General features: G+C 48.0%; 1 protein-coding gene across 1 annotated transcript in view; it reads right to left on the reverse strand.

Annotated features, from left to right (window-relative positions):
- The window catches only part of GALNT17 (polypeptide N-acetylgalactosaminyltransferase 17), a 215,862-nt gene that overhangs the window by 194,546 nt on the left and 792 nt on the right, over nucleotides 1–20,524 (reverse strand). The window lies entirely within an intron of this gene.

Here is a 20,524-nt window from a genome sequence, read left to right on the forward strand (position 1 = left end):
TAGGAGAGACCTTTCCAGTGCCTCAGAGTCCAGCTGTGACATGGAAGCAGCTCCAGTGTCCCACAGTGCCCTGGGTACGTTTGATCCCAGATTGCTGTGCTGGCACTGCTGGCTGAGGGCCACAAACACTTGGAAAAGGGCTCCCCCCCACCCAAAGCCATCACCCACAGCAAACTGCCTTCAGCTCCAGGCAAGAGGCTAAAGTCCTAAAATCTAAGCTCTCATTCACCACCTATTTGAAGACAGCTCTATAATAACAAAGGATAAGCCAGCTTTCAGCTTTGATTCTCTCTGTAGGTATTCCCCAGTCTGTACCAATCCCCAAGTCCTGTTTTCAGGACAGCCTTTCCCAGAGTTAGTCCTGCTATGGGCCAGAGTCACTTCTTCCCTTTCTCTTCTCAAGGGGGTTTCTGTTGAGTAGAAAACATCCTGTTTTGGGAACTGGCAAGCTTTGGGTATTTGGGAATATCCTGCCTTTCCCAACCTCTCCTTGCCCTCACTGCCAGTGACCCTGAGCAGCTTTTTGGACCCTTCTCTGGGCAGAGCAGACACTGCCAGTGTAACAATATTTTGCCTGCAGATGTTTTCACCCGGTGCAAGCTCATTGCATCCCAGCAGGACACTCCTGAATACACAGAGCTACAGAGCTTCCCTGCAGGAATTACTGCTTCCCACTCCATCTTCCTGCGGGCTCTGACAGCCCTGGCAGGTTAACACCAGACTGATGAGCAGACAAAAGCTCCACCCTGGGAGCAGCAGGGGTTATCTCTGCATCCTGGAGCATCAATCCTCTGCAGCTTAGGCTGGGGCTGGCTAAGGCTCTGCTGCCCTGAGAGGGGCTCGGGGTGACAACCTGGCCCTGACCATCACCTGACAGCACATGGACTGGGGCCAGCACTGAGGGCAGAGAGCCCCCAGTGCTGAATCCCACCCTGAAACTCCAGTCATGGACAGCAAACACTCCCCTGCACTTTACACACCTCTAACAGACCACCCAGGGCTATGCCTGAACGACTTCATTGGTGTTTCTTAATTATATAATTCTCTAAGTGCTCTGCAAAAAATAGATTTTTAATAGAACTTGTTTTACTGTTCAATCAAATGACAAAATGTGTAGGGAAGGCATTGTCTTGTTTGCTGTCCAACAGTTGAGCAGATTAAAGTGAGCTTTTTAAAATATGATATCAGAATAAATCTTTCTGAAAGGAATCATTAAATTCCTCCCATAGACAGCACTTGTTTTAATGCCACAGAAGGAGGCTGTAAAAGGTTTTCCATTTCTGTTTGGGTTGTTTACACTCTCCATCATCAGGACACGCAGATCTGAAGTGCATCCTATCGACACATTAAATACAACTGCTCCCAAAAATAAATCACAGCTTTGCTGCTGTCTGGCATCAGCAGCACAGTCCAGCACGTGGGACTGGAAAAGCTGCAAGGACCACTGAGCAAGAGGAAGAGCTGAGGATGGAGACTGGCAGCAGACTGACCTGCAGAATTCTGCCCAGAGAGAGCTTCCAAACTTCCACAAGGTGCACACTCATAGAAAAGCAGGGAAATACCTCTGCAACCCCACTGACCACAGGTTAGACACATCCTTGGGGGTGCAGGGTCACATCAGCTCCTAAGAACTCCAGAAATCTTGATGGTGACAACATTAATGGCCTAGAGTTCCACAAGTGGCTCAAGTCTGTGTCATTCTGGGCTCGGGTTTCAGAGTTCACTTTGATTTTCTGACACACTGAGGCTCTACAGACCCTGTTAAGCAGCAGAAGCACTTGGAACATCGTCCAGCCTTTCCTTCTGGGCAGGAAAGATGGTGGGACAAGGAGGCACTGGAGCCATTCGGGTTCATTTCCATGAGACACTGTCCTGTCCACCTGAGCCCTGGAGCACTTAAGAACAGGAATTAACAGCAATTCCTGCAGCACTAGCAGGAGTTACAGATGCAGGAATGTCTTTGCATGTCCAGCAATTACTGGTGCCACCTTGCTGATGTCTGGCTCAAACATCCCCCTCTTATTTCAAACACCTTTCCCACCAGACTGCTGGGTGCAGCTCTGGGCAGCTCCAGTTAAAACCAAACAGAGAGAGAAAGGAAAAAAAATGTAAAAAGATTTTAAAGATGTGTTTATATAGATGAGAAAATAAACTGTGACTTTCCACCCTGGGAAAAAGGCAGGTGAGCTTGAGGACAGGTGAACTCTGCAATGCTGAATAGAAAAAAAACCCCACCAAGATACAGTTCCTCATTGCACCTCTCCAGAAGTTCACAAATTTTCACAGAATCCCAGAATAGCTGGGGTTGGAAGGGACCTCTGGAGACCACCCAGAGCAGGTGACACATCCAGGTGGGTTTGGAATATCTCCAAAGACTCCATAGCCTTGCTGGGCAGCTGTTCCAGGGTTCTGCCACCCTCCATGGAAAGAAGTTCTTCATCCTGTTGAGGTTTCCTCTCTGCATTGAGTCAATAAACTTATTTTTTACAAATGTTACCTAAAGCAGGCCACAGATTTCCTCCAGACTTCACTGATTTGATGTTCCTAGTGAAGAATGAAAGTTTAGAGGAGCTGAGTTTTGACTCAGAGAAACAGAAATGTTATTAAAAAGCAACAGGGGACAGTAATTGCACAGAACAAAGTTGTTACAGGAGCACTAATGCCCCGAGGTGGCTGTGAACAGGCTTTTTTCACCTACTCGTCAGTGCTTAGTTTTTAACTTAGTTCCCAGATCCTGCCGAATTGCTGAGGGGCTTTGTTAACTCAGCATATGGCTCCAGTGAAAGCCAGCTACCCACAGGGCAGGCGTTTTTAGGCTAAGACAACCAGACACACGTTGTTCTTACTAAATATTTGTCCCTCTGCAGGGTAGGCAAAGAGAACTTTTTAGTCTCTTCTCTGCCTAAATGAACAAATCTTCATCTCTACATAAACACCTTCAGCTCAGACCAGACTGTCCCGGCCAGCAGCTCCAGCCAGCAGCCTGGACACTCAGGACATCACCTTGGAAATGCAGGAGTGTCCATCAGTTCTGAGCCTGGAAAGCTCAGATCATCACAGTTTCTTGCAATGCCTGAGCTGCACCATCTCTGGATTTAGAAATTATTTTGCAGATGATGCAAGTGGAGCTAAGACACAAGCCCAGGAAGCAGCACTGGCAGGGCACAGCAGCCCTCAGCACCTGAGTGAGGGGCAGTCACAAACCCACAGGGACAGGAACATCAGCTCTTAGGTACAAAGGATGCATTTCCATGGCTGGTGTGACCATGGTCACTCTGATCCAGATGCACATCAGCCAACCTGGCCCAGTGGAAGGTGTCTCTGCCCACAGCAGGGGGACCCCAGGGCTGAGGAGCTTCAAGTCCCTTTGGCCCCAACCCCCCCTGTGATGATTCTGTGACACAGTGACTTCACCCCAAGGGCAATGGCCAGGGACAGCCCTGGCCTTGCAGACACTGTTCTGCAGCATTAGGTCCCCCCCTAGGGGGGCACCTGACCCCCATCAGACACAGGTTATCACTAGGAGAGCCCATTTTACAGAGAACAAAGCCCACACCCACCCAGGCCGTGTCCATTCGATGGCACACACGGGACTCTGTGTGTCACCTGGCTGTCAAACCAGGAGTGTGCAAAAGGAGGAGCAAATACACCTCACCACCCACCTGCTGCTCCAACCCATCCCCTGGGGCATCCCTGGATCTCCAGAGCCCTTTGGCAATTCCCCACAGGGATTATGTGCTCTGAACATGACACTCAAGACCCCAAAGCGAGGTATCTGCTCCCCCTTATTTAAGTGAGGCAACCTGGCAGATTTCCCATAACGTGAAGCCAAGATGAATGTTCCCAAAAGTCCCAAAAGTGTGAACGGTGTCAGCTCCCCAGAGCCTCCAACGCCAGGCTGGTCAGGCACAGGAGATCCTTGGAGGACAAACGGCACTCGCTCAGCTCCACATTCCCTGTCACTGCCAGGTGAGTGTCAGGAGAGGGCTCAGCCAGGGGAGCTGACACAGACAGCTGGAGATTATATAAATAAATAAAGAGCCCATTTCCAGCCCCACTCACTCCCCCTCTCCCTTTAAGTAGGTCACTCTGCCTGCTATGGAAATCAGCTCATCTTCAAAGCAGGTTTGTTCGTCTCCTTATCTCCTTAATGTAAGGAAAGTGCAGAGCATTGTCAGAGCAAAGGGTGATTTCAGACTAATTTAATTTATTTCTGTCATGGGTATCAATATGAAAGTGTCTGTACTTGTAAGAAAAACCAACCTGAGGCACAGAAACGAAGGACAGCTGCAAGGTGTCTGCCCCCCAGGTAGTTCTGAATGTGGCCCACAGCTACAAGCCCATGTCCCTGACAGGTAACACAATGCAAATGGAATACAAAGGCTCTTCGTGACCTAGCAAGGGGAAGAAAGAAGAAAAAAAAAATCTCTTGAATTAGAGTGAAAAAGCTCAAGGGACTCACATGAGAGAAGCCCAGCTTACATCAATTTCAGCCTGAAAATTAGGCCCTACCTTTTTATTACGTTAGCCTAGCACAGAGCATTCCAATTGGTACTGGCAATTAACAAAGCTCAGGAGCAAAACCTGATCCTAGCCCTGCTGAAATCCCTGCAATGATGGAACCAGAGTTCCTTGGGTTTTCCCAGCCTCCCCACACAAACAGATGCAGGCAGGGACCACTCTTCAGAAAAATGTGCAGGTTGGGCTGCAGGCTTTTAAACCCTACCAGTGGTTTCACAGAATCCTGGAATGGTTTGGGCTGGAAGGGAGCTTAATGCTTATCTCATTCCCACCCCTGCCATGGCAGGGACACCTCCCACTGTCCCAGGCTGCTCCAAGCCCTGTCCAGCCTGGCCTTGGGCACTGCCAGGGATCCAGGGGCAGCCCCAGCTGCTCTGGGCACCCTGTGCCAGGGCCTGCCCACCCTCACAGGAACAATTTCTCCCCAATAACCCATCCATCGCTGCCCTCTGGCAGTGGGGAGCCATTCCCTGTGTCCTGTCCCTCCATCCCTTGTCTCCGGTCCCTCTCCAGCTCTCCTGGAGGCCCTTCAAGCTCCGGTCCCTCTCCAGCTCTCCTGGAGGCCCTTCAAGCTCTGGAAGTGCCTCTGAGTCTTCCTGGAGTCTTCTCCTCTCCAGGTGAGCCCCCCAGCTCTCCCAGCCTGGCTCCACAGAACAGGAATATTCAAGGAACAAGGAAATTCCTGAGCTGTGCCCATGCACTCACAGAACATGTTCCTGCTGCTCCCCGTTCCAGCCCTGGTCACTGAACAGGGGAGGCAAGCTCTGCTCCAAGCCTAGGCACACCAGGCTGATCCTGCCCAGCTCCTTTTGGAAGTTCTGGGGGCCTGGCAGGATTGAGTGAGCAAAGTGCAGGAAATGCAACCGAAGGCAGGAAAAGGAATCCCAGTGCTCACAGGAGGCAAATACTGGAAAGGTTTTATGTAGTGACATCTAAAAAACAAGTCAAAGAAAATGAACCACAAAAATTTCATTATTACTTGAATGCCCCATCAGCAATTTTGTTATAAAAATAAACTAAAAATCAGCATTTTAAAACTCAAGTCAAAAGGAAGTTCCTTAGACTGGAAAAGCTTTTGCCTTATGCACCTCTGAAGATAATCGCCTGTACAAGCTCCTGACACAGCACATGAGCAAACTTCTCCTGACTCCCAATTGTGCAACTTCAGCCTGTTCTTTTGCTCCATTGATCCAGGCAGAAGATTCCTGGATCAGCTCTTTTTTTCCCTCCCCAACTTCTTGAGTTTCAACTCTTAAGGCTTTAAGCCAAGGCTCAGCATGGAGATGTGGAAAATGCCAAGGATGGATCAGGCAAGAAAGGGAAAATCTCTCTTTCTCTTTTAATACTTTTAGAGAGGGGAGGGCTGCAGGTCAGATTCTGCCTCCAAGAGCAGCAGCTGTTTGCCCTCTAGAGTGCAGAAAAGGAGCCTGGAGCTAAAAGCAGCAGGAAATGAGCTCAGTTCAAGGCACCCACAGCAGGTGTGCGCAGGATCACACCCAACACTCAGCACGAGGACATGCAGCACATCCCACCCCTGGCACGACAGCCCCTTCTGCCAAGTCAAGGAATTATTTCACAGGATGTCAAGTAAAGAGAGTGCACTCCAAGTTTTCACTCACACTTAAGCTTCCTTAAGAGTTGAAGGTTTTAGTTCAAGACTTGAGTCCACCCAGCCCCAAAGCTCTGCCCTAGGCCAAGCTCATAAGCCCTGTTACTGCCTGGGCACACCTGCCAAAGATTAAATTAAAAAAAAAAAAAAAAAAACAAAAAAAAAAACCATAATTGCAATAGGATGGAGGCTTCTGAATTTGGAAAGAGCATGATTGATATTAATATGTATGATTTCACAGTAGGCAGAAATACAGAAAATAGACAGCACTGTGCTTTAAGCCCCAGAATCAACTGGGATTTTGGCAGCACATGCTAGAGAAGACAGTAGCAGCTGTCAAGCCACAGCTGGAGTTGTCTCTGCTGAAGGTGATTGAGAAATAGGATTAAGAAAAAAACCAACACACGTGAAATACAAGGTAAAATAACACGAAAAGGGAACAGGCAGCTGAGCTAACAGGCTTGCCTTGCTTGCAGAGCATCCCAATAGTTCTGAGTTGCTCATATCCTTTTCCCTTCAATTATAGCCCCAGCCTAATTCACACTTTATGAGTGGGGTTTTTTTACCACTTCTCTGCCTGAGAATGCTGTGCAGGGAGGACACTCACACAATAAGGCTGTGGTGGGGTGACCCTGGCTGGGCACCCTGGGCCCACCAAGCCCCTCTGTCACTGCCCTGCTCAGCTGGGCAGGGGACACAGGACACAGGGAAAGGCTCTGGGTGGGATAAGGGCACCCTTACCGGGTGCTGCCATGGGCAAACAGACTCAGCTGGGGGAAATCACTTTATCACTCATCAAATCAGAGTAGAAAACTGAGAAATAAACCCAACTCTTAAAACACCTTCTCCAAACCTCTCCTTTCTTCCCAGGCTCATCTTCACTCCTGATTTATTCTCCCTCCTTCCCAGAGGCTCAGGGGGTTGGGAATGGGGCTGCGGTCAGTCCATCACACATTGTCCCTGCTGCTCCTTCCTCCAGAGGACTTGGACTCCTCATCCTCTGCCCCTGCTCCAGCCTGGGGTCCTTCCATGGGGAGAGTTCTCCAAAAACTGCCCCAGTGTGGATCCCTTTATCCATGGGCTCAGTCCTTCAGGAGCTGCCCCAGTGTGGATCCCATTTCCCATGGGCTCAGTCCTTCAGGAGCTGCCCCAGTGTGGATCCCATTTCCCATGGGCTCAGTCCTTCAGGAGCTGCCCCAGTGTGGATCCCATTTCCCATGGGCTCAGTCCTTCAGGAGCTGCCCCAGTGTGGATCCCATTTCCCATGGGGTCACAAGTCCTTCCAGCAAACCTGTTCCAAGTGGGCTCCTCTCTCCATGGATCCACAGGCCCTGCCAGGACCCTGCTCCAGCAGGAGCTTCCCATGGGATCACAGCTCTCCCAGGCATCTCCTGCTCTGCCCTGGGCTCCTCCTGGGGCTGCAGGGGATCTCTGCTCCCCCCTGGATCTCCCCAGGAGCCGCCGGCTGGTGTTGGCTCCCTTGGACATGGAGGAAGCTCCCAGCCACTCCCCACAGAAGCCAACTCTGCAGCCCCCTGCTACCCAAACCCTGCCCTGAAAACCAAAGGTCAGTGTCCTCACAACATCTGCAGGGCTTTAAATGAGGTCACCTGACCCATCCCACTGACCCTTGGAGCAGCAAAATGGGCCATGAACAAACCACTCTGATCTTCTCACTTCCACAGTCTCCTTGAGAAGCTGCTGCCCAGGCTGTGACCTCTCTAACAGATGCATTTCCCCTATAATAAAACTGCCAGAAAATCCCAAGTTTTTAAAAACACTGAAAAACAGAGCAGTACATCCCAAAGGGCCCCACAGCAGCCACCCCTAGGAACACCTTCACTCACTCACAGGAGTTTACACCACAAAACAATGCTCACAGAAAGCTTCTGTGCTCTCCAGCACTGTTCCTCTGGCTCTTCTAGTTCAGCTTCCACTGGAGGCCTGGACATGAAAAACCTCTTAATATAGAACAGTCTGAGGTGAGCTCTTCCTGCCTACTTCCAAAAATCACCAATAATACACAATACTTCTTTTAAAAAGAAAAAGTCACCAGCAGTTATCTTGAAACTAAAACAGCTGCAGCATTTAAAACATCTACTGCAAATGCAAACTATTTTGGAACATCATAATTAGTAAATGGCAAATATTAGGAGTTATGGGAAAAGGGATCGTTAAACCAGACTTTAATAGCCCAGCATCTCTTCCATTCCACGTGAAAACCCAGTCAGCACACACTTGCAGCATTAAATCCACATTAAGAAACAAACTGCTTCATTTCTGGAGTTGTAAAAACAAAGGTTAAATATCTGCTTCAGCACAAACCCTGTAATTTTTCCACAGCAACTGTATTGTTTTGCTTTGCACAGCTAATCATACCTGCCCTGCTTTGCACCCACTCATCTCCTGAGCGAGGCTCACACTGGAATCACCAAAGCAGAACAAACTTCCAAGGACTACATTTGCCATTAAGGCTTCTGGAAGTACCTCTCTTTTTAGTTATACTTCATATACATAAAGTAGTGAGTTGAAAAGACACTTTTTTTTTGTGGCGAGCCCTTTTTCCACTACTTGTAACAAAATAAGCAGCTGCACACATTCAAATATTCCTGAAGCAAACCAGAGATGTCCCAGGACTGCTGCTCCTTGCCTGGACACCCTGTCCCATCCCATGCCCCATCCCTCAATTCCAAATGTCCCCACCCATCTCAGCCTCCTCATCTGCCCCCTTCTCTGCTCCCAGGATTTCTCAGCCCCATTTTTTTTTTTTTTTTTTTTGAGCTGCCAGTTCAATCACTCCACTCATTTTCCCTTTATAGCCACTTTTGTCCCTCCATGAGGACAATGGTCCCTGTTCTTGGTACATGGAATAGGGAATGGGCACTGCCCCAAGGCTGCCAGAGCTTCAGGAGCTCCAAGGATGCCCAGAGTGGGATTGTTGGGGTGTCTGTGCAGGGCCAGGGGCCGGGCTGGATGATCCTTGAGGATCCCTTCCAGCTCAGGACATTCTGTGATTCTACTCACACATCTTTCCCAGAAACATGTGGACCAGTTTGATGGCATTCCAGACAAACATGATCTTGACAATATCCTACCATCTCAGCCTAACTGGAAAAATTATAAAGAAACTAAAGCAGCTTCTCATGCTGGAAAAGTCTGGGCAGCCTCAGAATAAAATGATACCAGAGATGTCTCCACCCAGGTCTGTAGCTTTGGAGTAAATATGGATATCCAAATCAAATTTCTTTGGAATTTCTGCAATTGGAGCTGGGTGTTTCTGGATATGCACAGCACATTCAAGGGAATGCCAGGATTTTCCAAACAGCTGCACAAAGACTATAAATTATGCTGAAGACCTCCAATGGGGATGTGATGTCTAAGTTTTATTCCTTCCTGTTCTCCATCCCCACTGCAGCCTGGCTGGCAGCCCCTAATTTGCAAGGTCTGACGCTGCTCTCAGATCAAACAGACAGCATCAGTAGGAAGGAAAATTCGTGGAAGGGACACAGCATTAATTAGTATTTGGATGTTGAGCAACTTACCAGGAAAAGACTGATAGAAGTGTAAAATCCCATTTTACTGCCTAGCCCCTTTCATGTCTGTCAGAACAGCGATTAAACTCCCCCAGAAAGTCAGTATTGACTCAGTGCTTGATCCAAAGGCAACTCAAGTCAATATGACCTGACCCCACAACTCCTCCCACGTCAGACACTGCAAGAGGGAGGAACTACCTCCAGACACTCCTGACAGGAGGTTTGAGGAACGTCAGCACCTCCATAAATCACCTGCATGATGCACCTCACTCACTGTCCCCTCCTAACAGCACTGAGCAAACAGCCCCACATGTGAACCATTCCCCTTCACGCCAGAGAGCAGCTCCCTCACCCCATGGGGTAAATCAATCATTTATTTCTCCTGAGAGTGAAGGTTTGTTCTTGACTTCCACCTGAGGGGCCTGAAAACCAGACTGGCAGGGTCCACCCTGTCCCTTCATCCAAAGAGCCCCCGTCACATCAGCAGCACCTGCTCCTCCAAACTGAAACTTCTGGCTCCCCCAGCTTCCCACAGCCACGGTCCCTCTGTGTGTCCCTTTAATAATTGCTTTATTAATTGTTGGGGTGTCCAGTGCAGGGCCATGGGCTGGGCTGGATGATCCCTGTGGGCCACTTCCAGCTCAGGATATTCTGTGATTCTATTACTTCATTTTCTGACATATCTTCCCTTCACCATAATCATCATGCAATAAAGATTTAAACCAAGACGAGTTTGAAATCCAAAAGTGACAGGGAATTAACACAACTTTAGGTCTAATTCTCCCTCCACCCAATCTTCTGCTCCATTCTGCATGATTTTTATTAAGTGGTTTGGGAACAGCCTGTTTCTCACTGGTTTATAGCACCAAATATCAGGGACAGGAACTAGTCAGGGCCACTGGGCAAGGTCACAGCCTGAGGGAGGGGGAATCACTTCATCCAGGCTCCAGCCCAGCCCTTGGAAAGGATGCCCAGGAGCTGCCCCTGCCCAGGAGGCAGAACTCCTGCCCTGGGCAGTGCCAGCCCTGAACAGGCTGCCCAGGGAGGGGCTGGAGTCTCCCTCAGCGGGGATACTGCAGAGCCCTCTGCACACAGTGCTGTGCCCTGTGCTCTGGGATGGCCCTGCCTGAGCAGGGAGGTGGCACCAGTGACCCTCGGGGCTCCTTCCAGCCTGAGCCAGTCCATGGGATTCCCTAAGGAGGAAGAAGCACACCCAGCATCTCTCCTGCCTCACTTTTGCTGTTCCCACCTCTTTGATGCCAATTCCAAATATCTTCAAATAACCAAAACTCGTCTGCAAGGTTTTCTTTGTTCTCACATCATTCCCCACATAAAAACCTCATGTGTTCCTGTCCTTGAGACATCCCTTCAGTACTACATAAGGAAACATAAATCCCTAACTTACATATTTTTTATAATATTATTCTGTGTGACTGGTGGAGCATCACACAAAACATCAGAGTTAAAACTGAGCCCCAAGCCTTTCCTGCTGGATCCTGCTGCCCTCAGTGCTGACACCAGTCCCTCCTGATGACAAGAGCAACAACTTCCAGCAAACTGAATTCCCAGATTATGGTGTTTGGGCTACACTTAGCAAAGAGTAAGGTACAACATGGTTTACACCAGGATAATGGTTATTACTGTTATTGTCTTGTCAGTGCAAAGAGGAAATACTGCACTAAAATCCAGCAGAACAGGGGGTTTATGTTCCCAGCTATTTAAAGCATTCAGTGTTCCAGCCCGCCTCTCTGAAGGCAGAAAATACTAAAAACACACAAAGGTCAACAAAACTTTGAAATCCAGTAATGAAATATAAGCGAGATATAAAATTCATTAAATGGCTTTTCACTTTTTTATTCTCCTCCTCTGCTTTGTGTTTGTAAAGTGTGCTCAAGCAACTGCTTTGGAAGAATTAGCAGTAATTTGGTGCAAACGTGAGTGCCCTCATGATTTCATTTAAAGTGTAATATAGGCAAAGACCCAGGAAGAGATTCTAATTGTTATTTAAAAATTAACCTTCTCACTTTACCTTTACGCTCTGAGAACAGGCACAACCCCAGCAAGCCATCACCCTGCCCAAAATACTGCATAAGCTAATGAAGATTAAAACTAAGGTTAAGTAAATTCTGACAACAGCAGGTAAGAAACCTTGCGTGGCTCTCTGAGGCTCTGCAGCTCGAGGAAACACCCAGAATAACTCAGCTGGGGCTCTGCTGGTGTCTGTTAATCCACTGCTGATTTCTCTCTTGTAATGGCTTTCTGCTTTCTGTGTCAGCACTTAGACCAAGGAACAGCAATCTGGATTTCCAGGGCCCACCAACACAGAAAGGCCCTGCTGCTCCATAGAGGAGATGGGAGCAAAGGAATCCCTGTATTCTTTCTGGGTGCTGGGGAATGCAGTCAGAGGGATCAAGGATGCTCAGACGCAGCACATGGCAGAGCCCAGCTCTTCCCAGCCTGAGCCTTCACCTTTCAGAGCTACGGAGGTTCTGGGGACACTCACATCTCAAACCATGGGAAGTGACACAAGACCAAAGGGCTTTAAATTGAAAAAGGGCAGGGCTTTAAATTGAAAAAGGGATATTGGGAAGGAATTCTTCACTCTCACCCAGAGTGAAGGTTACCCAGAGAAGCTGTGGCTGCCCCTGGATCCCTGGCAGTGCCCAAGGCCAGGCTGGACGGGGCTTGGAGCAGCCTGGGACAGTGGAAGGTGTCCCTGCCATGGCATAGGTGGAACAGGATGGGCTTTAAGGTCCTTTCCAACCCAACCCAGTCTGTGATTCTAAGTCATTTCAATTTGCACATAATAAGGGTACTAAAGGGGAGAGGGACCAAGGATTCTCCTTCTCTCCTTCCTTGCTGATCATCCCATGCTGACATGGTGGTTTTACTGCTCTGGAATTAAATCCCCCTGTGCACCACGGCCCACCAGCTGGGAGGGAAGATGTGCTGACTGACTGTGTGTGACACGGCCCCAGAGCTCCAGAGATCTCTCATTTTCCCTGTCAGCAGGAAGAACAGTGCTCCTGCACAGCAGCCTGGGTCGCAGAGCCCAGGGAGATCCCTTTTTTTAACAAATCCATTAAAGCAGAGTTCTCAGATTACTCCCACAGTAGAGACCCGGTGATGCTGTCGGTGTTTCCTGTTCCAAGGCAGAACAAGTGCTGGGACATGGCAGCCAGCCCTTGGCATCACTCACTGGGGTATCAGGGATCAGAGTGACTTGCAGGGAGGAATCCCTGGGAGGGCAGGATCACAGAACTGGGATTCATTACACAGCGAGCGCCGTGCGAGTGCCAAGTACCAGATTTTAAAAAGGAAAACGCAAACTGATTTTTATCCAACTCCCCAGGAATTTTCTTTCTTTTTCAGGCAACTTTGCATCTCCCCAAAGACCTGAGCAGCAGAGCCCTGAGCTGCACCCAGAGCAGGCTGTGATGGCTCAGCACAGCCCTCTCCTCACAGTTTTACGTCTCATTGCATCACTCCTGTATTATTTTTAGATAACCGTCAGGGGATGTCAGAATGTGGGTCGATAGCTATTAGACTTATAGGCAGAAATAGCAAGGCTTGTAGCTATAAGGTGTAAAGCATTCAACAATTTCTAGAACAAATCTGACCGTGGGGATTGGGGGCTGAAAAATACAGTTGCTTTTACTCCCAGAACTGTTCAGGAAAAATAATCTCCATGCTGCTCCGATACATTTCTGGAGTTGAATCACTGCTGTTGACTCACAGGAGGGTCAATAGTTCTGAGTATTCAGCTTAAACAGCCCTTTGCAGACTTTAATAAGGACATCTTACCAAAAATAAGCCTCTCTTTTAAATGTAATCTATCAGCATGCAGAATGGCCTCAGCTACACCCCACAGCTCAGGCGTGTCTGAGGAGCTGGGAAGTGGCAGCCTGCCAGCAACATCTGGAGCAGATGTTCCATTTTAGGCAAAGATTAGTGGCGTGAATCACAAATTTAGTAAAACCTCCTTGGTTACCTGAGCAGGCTCATTTCCCTTTGCTGTTGTTAACAGGTGGGTTTCTCACAGGCTGCATTTTCTGATCAGCAACACTCGTGTTCTCTGCCAGGAGAGGATAAGGAGGGAGGATGGCCTGGAATGGACCAGAAGACTCCCCAGAATCCAACCACATGGACAGCACATGCCTGAAGCCAAATTCATCCATCGGTCCTGCCTGGTCAAGAGGGGAGATCTCCAAGAGAGCAAGCACAGGACTGCTCCTCAGCAATTCCTGCTGCCATCCCAAAGGGCTTGGGGTATCCAGGATGCTTTGGGAGCCCAGCAGGGGAGAACACCATGGGCAGAGTCCTGCCCTCTGGAGTGGCAGCTGGAAGCCTCCAGGCACTGAAACATCTCTAGATGCCCATGCTTCTCCAAATAAATCCAACTCCAAGTGTCTCTCCCTGGAGACACAATAGGACATTCCAGATCAACACTGAGGCTCACAAGCAGGACTATTATTCACATAATTACATCACCTTCCTGGGTGTTCTGTATCCCTGGGGAGATATTTCTCATAGCTGCACAACTAAAAAGGCAGTGTAAATCCAACGTACCTTGTGAATTCTGCCAGCCAGGGAAGGTTGTTTCTCCATTCAGGGAGGCCTGAATTAATATGCAAAACTAAAACACCACTGTTGTCACTGTATTCTGGTCACTGCTGTTGCATCCCATGAATCCTGCGTTGTCTCTGCACGACAAATGTGTTACTGGCTTATTACTCATTCATTGTCAGTGTCAGGGAATATTTAGATCATGATGCCAAACAACCATCAAACCCCAAAATTATCTATCACTTCCTTGTCAGATGGGTTGCAAACTAAATGTCACATTAATGTCTGAGCTTCCAGATGCTTCAAAATGTCTGTATTAAGCTTCACCTTTTAACTCTATTATTTCTCTAAGAAGTACTTCCTTTATTCATTCCTTGATAAGTATCAAACCCAATTCTGCTAAGAATAATTTACAGGCAGCAGCTCTCAGGTGCCTTGAGCCTGTGCAGACCTCTCTCCTGCTGTGAGAAAGTTTAGGCTGAGAACTTCTAAAAGCAGGTATTGAATGCATAATTTTCATGATTCCTAACAAAGAATATGGAAACCAAGTCTGTTTGGTACATCCTAAGTGTTAAAATGGCAATTTTCATCAAGTTGCTATATAATATGTAAAGGCCATCCCACATAATACAGTTATTTTCTACTTCAGAAACATCCTGGCAGTGGGACAGACAGGGAAGCAGCATCCCAGCTGCTGTGTGACAACGATCAGTTAACACAGCAGCTACATCCCCATCATGTTATCCTTTATCTCCACATCATCATTTCTTATAGCAAAGGATTTCACCCACCAAGGCTCTGCTCGTATAAAGAACAATTTTAGCTCAATAACATCATTAAAGTTTGGGCCCTTCTGCCTACAAACAGCTTTTCCCTCCTCTCAGTTATTTACACTTAGTTATTTATCTTAATCAGAGAATTTCTTAGCATTTAAGTTAATATATTACCTACCTGTTAAAACCTTAGTATTACCAGTCTGTGGGTGTAGTGCTATTACATTCGCCTAAATGCTGATAAAACCACTTTTAGTCTCCCTTATTTACATATATAATTTCTATACTCAGTGGTTAGCTAAGTTTGTAATGTGTTTGGAAGATGATAAATGTTAGAGCAGATAAGCATTATCTTATCCTTATGGGAAGCAAATCCACGTATCTCCAAAGTGTTTTATGTTAATTAAGTGCCACTTTACAAGGATAGCAACACCGTGCTGAGGGCTGCGGTTCAGTGCCGGCCTCCATGTCCATATGCAACCCTCCCAAAGTTAATTTCCTAATTGGATAAGCAGATGAGAGCACAGCCAGAACACAGGAGGCTGCTGGCATGCACTTGGCCATACCTCAACATGTTCACATTATTCCATGTGCAAAAGCACAGATGCAGGCTGCTTTAAAAAAATGAACACAGGCTTATTTCACCCCCAAGGAATGTAAAGTTCATTTTCAACATTAACATTTGGTAAAAGCAGCTGTTTAATCTGTGCATTTCTTTAGCACGGGGGAAGAAACCCTCTCTGTTCGCCCCTCTTCTGGCCAGCTTCACTTCAGCACTCCTTCATCACTGCTCTCTCTTTTACAACAATTTGCAAATAGCTTTAATTCTCCCTGATCTTATACATCAAGTTGGATGGGGCTTGGAGCACCCCGGGATAGTGGAAGTTGTCCTTGCCCATGGCAGAGGGCTGGAACTGGGTGGTCTTTGGGGTCCCTTCCAACCCAAACCATTCTGTGATTCTATGACCTCTTGAGAGACCACAAAATAAAATTTAACAGAAGAGCTCTGGATGTGTCAGCCATGTCCTTCTGTTCCCTGTCTTTTCAATATTTAGCTTGAAGTTCAGACTTTCTGTACTATTTTTCCACACTGCTCAGGTAGATGCCACATCATTCCTGTCACGCTGGCTTCCAGGCAGCCGAGCACTTACTGGAGTCAGCTGCTGCTGTGAATCCACTCCTATCCACCAGTATCCAAAGCACCAGAGAGGGAGCTTCCAGCCTTCACACTGCTTGGAGGCTTTAATCCAAGAGCTAGACCTCTGCTGGACACGGAGGCTGGAAGGTGGCTGCCTGGGAGGTTCCTCAGGTCCCCAGTGAGCAGCACTGGTCTTTTCCAGATGCTCAGACAGGGCAGGTACAGGGGATGGCTGTACCCGGGGTTTATTGAGAGCTCTCTCCCTCCTGCAATCCCTATTTTCCAATGGCAGCACCATTTACTGGCCCATCCCCCTGAGAGGGTCTCACAGTACCTTTGGACCCTGGACACAAACAGCAGCTTTCCTCAAGCCATGTCACTCACCCTCCAGCCACTGGGATGTTCAAAGCTTGGACCACCTTTGCTGTCTCTGGGTCCTATAAATGCCCAATATCTTAAATTCCTCATAGTCATCAGTGGGTTCCTATTTTAGCCCCAGAGGAATGGGATGAGCTAATGGGAAGACTTTGCCCAGTACTTCCCAGGAAGCAGCACATGGTTCCTGAAAATGCTTGGTGCTCCCTTCTGAGTCTCTGCTCCCTTCAGCTCCTTACCTGGTCACACAGCACAGAAACCCACTCTTTGTAAACACAAACTGAAAAGTTCATTTGTGCAAACCTCCATAAAGTTGGAAATAAGCTGGATCACAAATTGTACTCATGTAAATGTCAGCACATAAAAAAAACAGGCTTGGATCAAAAAAGACAAGTTGTAGTTATCACCCAGAGTAAAATATACACATTCCTTTCTGACCTTCATTAGCTTTCTCTGGACATCTGCTGGACAAGAGAATTCCATCCATAAAAGTGACTGCGGAAATTAAAAATCCTCTGAACTCCCAGATCAGTGCCTACACGTACAAAGCCCTCCATTCCAAAGGGCACACTCAGACCTCTGTGTGTGGGAGCCATCAATTAGAGATCAGCAAAGAGCAAACCGCACACAACCTGTCCAACAAGTTAAAGAGCAATAACCAACTTTTATAAAGAACAAAGCAAATGTACAGATTGGGCCACCTTGGGGACAGTTCTTCTTGCCCAGAGAGGAGTAAGACGGAGCCTGCTATTATTTCCAGAACAACATGGCAGAGAAGCACCATTCAGAAAGAAGGATTGTGTCAAATCCCTCCTTTCCCAGAGCCAAAGCAGTGATGTTTACCTTGTTTTTATGGCCAACCTTTACAGAGATAAATAAATACACACACATAAAACATGAGGGCTGCTGTACCACCGAGAGCTGTTATTTCAAATATGCTTTACACTATGTGAGTCACAAACCAAACCCACAGCAATGGTATGATCACATTGCTCATTTTATCTGTACAGAATTGAGCTTTTGAAGACATTCAGATTTTTAAAGACGGTTTCAAGTCCCCCTGAAATCCAGCCAAGTCCTATAATGCAGGAGAAATCCATAGATGGCTGCACCTAGACTGAGTTGTAGCTTCTCTCTTTGACCAAACACTTCCCATAGCTCTGTGAGGTGCAGGCTTTCCACTTGCAACCCTATATATAATACTTTTGTCTTAGGTTGGAAGATTTAGCTGGGAATGTGCATTCTATTTCCATCTGTCAGAGCTGGGGCAGCTCTCTGCTGTGCATGGGCAGTTTTCTTTATCTCTCCCACAGCCAATCCTCCCTCCAGGAGATCTCTGCTGTTCATGGCCAGTGAGTGTCCCTGCATGGCTGAGAAAATTCCATCATCCATGGGGAGAGGCTGTGCCCAGGGGAGGAGCCAAGCATTCCTACCTGGATACAATCTGACCTTGGCACACCACAGCAGCCTTTGCCCACTGCATTCCCAGAGGAGCAGCTTTCTTCCCCACTGCATTCCCAGAGGAAGCCCAGGCCCATCCCCACCAGCCCTGGAGCTTCAGAGGAAAACTCCAGCCTTGTGCAGGATCCCTGCTCCAGCAGAAGCACAGCTGGCACTGCAGGAGGGCTGAGCCACCATGGGATGGGACTGCTGCCACCACCCTGACACACAGGCTGCCAGGCCTGTTCTCACTCTGGCAGTGGGTTTGTTTTTGTTTTTTTTTTTTTTGTTGTTTGTACTATATTTGTATTTTTAGTTTTCCTATTAATTGTTATTCTTATTCCCATATCTTTACCTGAGATCCCTTTAATTTCAAAATCATAATAATTCAGAGGGAGGGGGTTTACATTTTCCATTTAAAGGGAGGCTCCTGCTTTCCTTAACAGACACCTGTCTTTTCAAACCAAGACAACCTTATTCCCTGATTTTGTAGCTGCTTAACCACAGGTCAGATTTTACGTGAAACATGACCTTTGAGAACCAAGAGAGAATTCTCAGCTCTCAGTGTGTCTGAGCTTGGCCCAGAGCTGAAGTGGGGTTTGTGAGGCACCAGCACAAAACTACCCACACGAAAATCAAAGAGAAGTGGTGAGCTCCTATTTGCACACTTCCAGCAGGCAGGAGATTTTAGGTGTTCCTCAAGTGCCCAGGATGAACGCTTATTCAGGCACAGAAAATTCCTGGAAGGAAAGCCAATCCAGCTGCTCCTTATCCTCAGCCCCGGGGGCTGTCCCAGTGCCCCTGACTGTTTCCTTTCAGTGCTGGTGGGTGGGGATGGCCCCCCCACATCTTGCTGTAAAGCCCAGCCCTGCTGGAGCACAGCCCACAGCCACCCCTCAGAGCACTGAGCTTCTCTCAAAACCACATGTACCAAATATACACTTGACCCAAAGTTACATAAGCGCTGTGCCAGAGCTATTTTTTAGCCAGACTGATCAGCGCTGCTATAAATCACCCCAGGATGCAGAGGCCAGAGAAGATGTCACATTTATGGGCTCAGCTTTCTGCCTGCCCTGAGAAATGTTTGTGATATGCCAACATATCTATTCCCTCTCTGCCTCCCCTGGTGTGTAGGTGCATGACTGCTGCTCAGCACTGAGCAGGCTCCAGACAGCACCACCCGTGCCCACAGCACCCTGGGGACAGCACTGACCTGCCCCTGCAGCTCCTCTCACCAGCCCAAGCCACCACCGGGGCAGGGCAGAGTGGGGAGCCCCAGGTTAACCTCCACAGAAGGGCAGTGAGTGATAACCCCAGCTCACCCTGTGTCTGCAGGGATGGCAGACTGCTGCATGATCGCTTGTCCTATCCTAGTCCACAGTCCTGGAGTAAGGGCTATTATCTTGAGCTGCAGTTATTGCCCAAGTAACTGCCTAAATCCTCCTGCAAACTTCTGCCCTGGCAGGATCCAGGAGCAGGCAATTTCACAGTTTGATTGCAAATAACATTCAACTTCCTACCTTATTCCTCACGCTTCTCCTCTGTTTATCGTTCACCAGTGCCGCTTCAGCATCTCACGGTGCCAGGCACAGGCAGGACAGGTTTCTCATGCACGTGTATAAAGTAGGAATATCAGTAACACTTTCCTCCTTAGCTGAGTGCTCCAGTGCTGTCCCCAAAGCCACTGCCCGAGCCAAGTGCTTCAGGAAAGCCACGCTGCCTCCCTGCACCTGCCTCTCCTCCTGGGTTGCACAGTGACACCAGCTACAGCTCAGGCTCAGCACCGAGACACAGCACACACCAGTTCCTGGTTCAGCACAGCACCATATTCCAAACTCGGAGAGGGAATCACACTGACACTGCCAGAAACACCAACCCTGCTCATTCCAACACTCAGAAACTTGCAGGGATTAAAGCTACAGAGATTGGAAGCAATAAGCAAGACCCTTGATTGAAATTACACCCCCAGTTGTGAATCTGTGGGGAACAACTTTAAAAAAATCAGCTTCCACCGTGAGCATTTTAATTAGATACCTCACCTAGATTTCTTACGTCTTTACAATGTGTTTCTCTATCCTGCACAGCATCTTTAAAACTCCCCTTCTACGCCTCTGAACTACTGAACCTGGTGAGATTTTAATAGAAATCCCTTTTCTCTGCTATAAAGAGAAGCATTACTCGAGATTTTAATTAGCAGTTGTCAGTGCTAAGCCATAGGAAATACTGAGTAGTTTGCTTAACTTCTTAGAGAAAGTGCCTTTTGCTTTCTGACCTTCTGCACTGAAATGATGCAACACTTGAACCATTTGAAAACTCCTTTTCCAAACCCAGCTCTGTGGGAGTAAAAGCCATTCCCTCGATCAATACACCCTGCGCTGCTCCAGCCCGTGTTCACCCGCCGCACACCCGGCTCGTTTGATGCAGAAATCGTGCCGCTGTCATTTTCTGAGCGCTGCTATAAATCTGAAAGGCAGCATTCTGTTATTACCATTTCCTTCCATCCTGTGCAAGGTACCCCGAGCTTTAGACACACAGAGAACTTGGAAATCAGATGCTAAATCGATTCAGT

The sequence above is a fragment of the Anomalospiza imberbis genome, chromosome 20 (assembly GCF_031753505.1).
Source record: "Anomalospiza imberbis isolate Cuckoo-Finch-1a 21T00152 chromosome 20, ASM3175350v1, whole genome shotgun sequence".
Lineage (NCBI taxonomy): Eukaryota > Metazoa > Chordata > Aves > Passeriformes > Viduidae > Anomalospiza > Anomalospiza imberbis.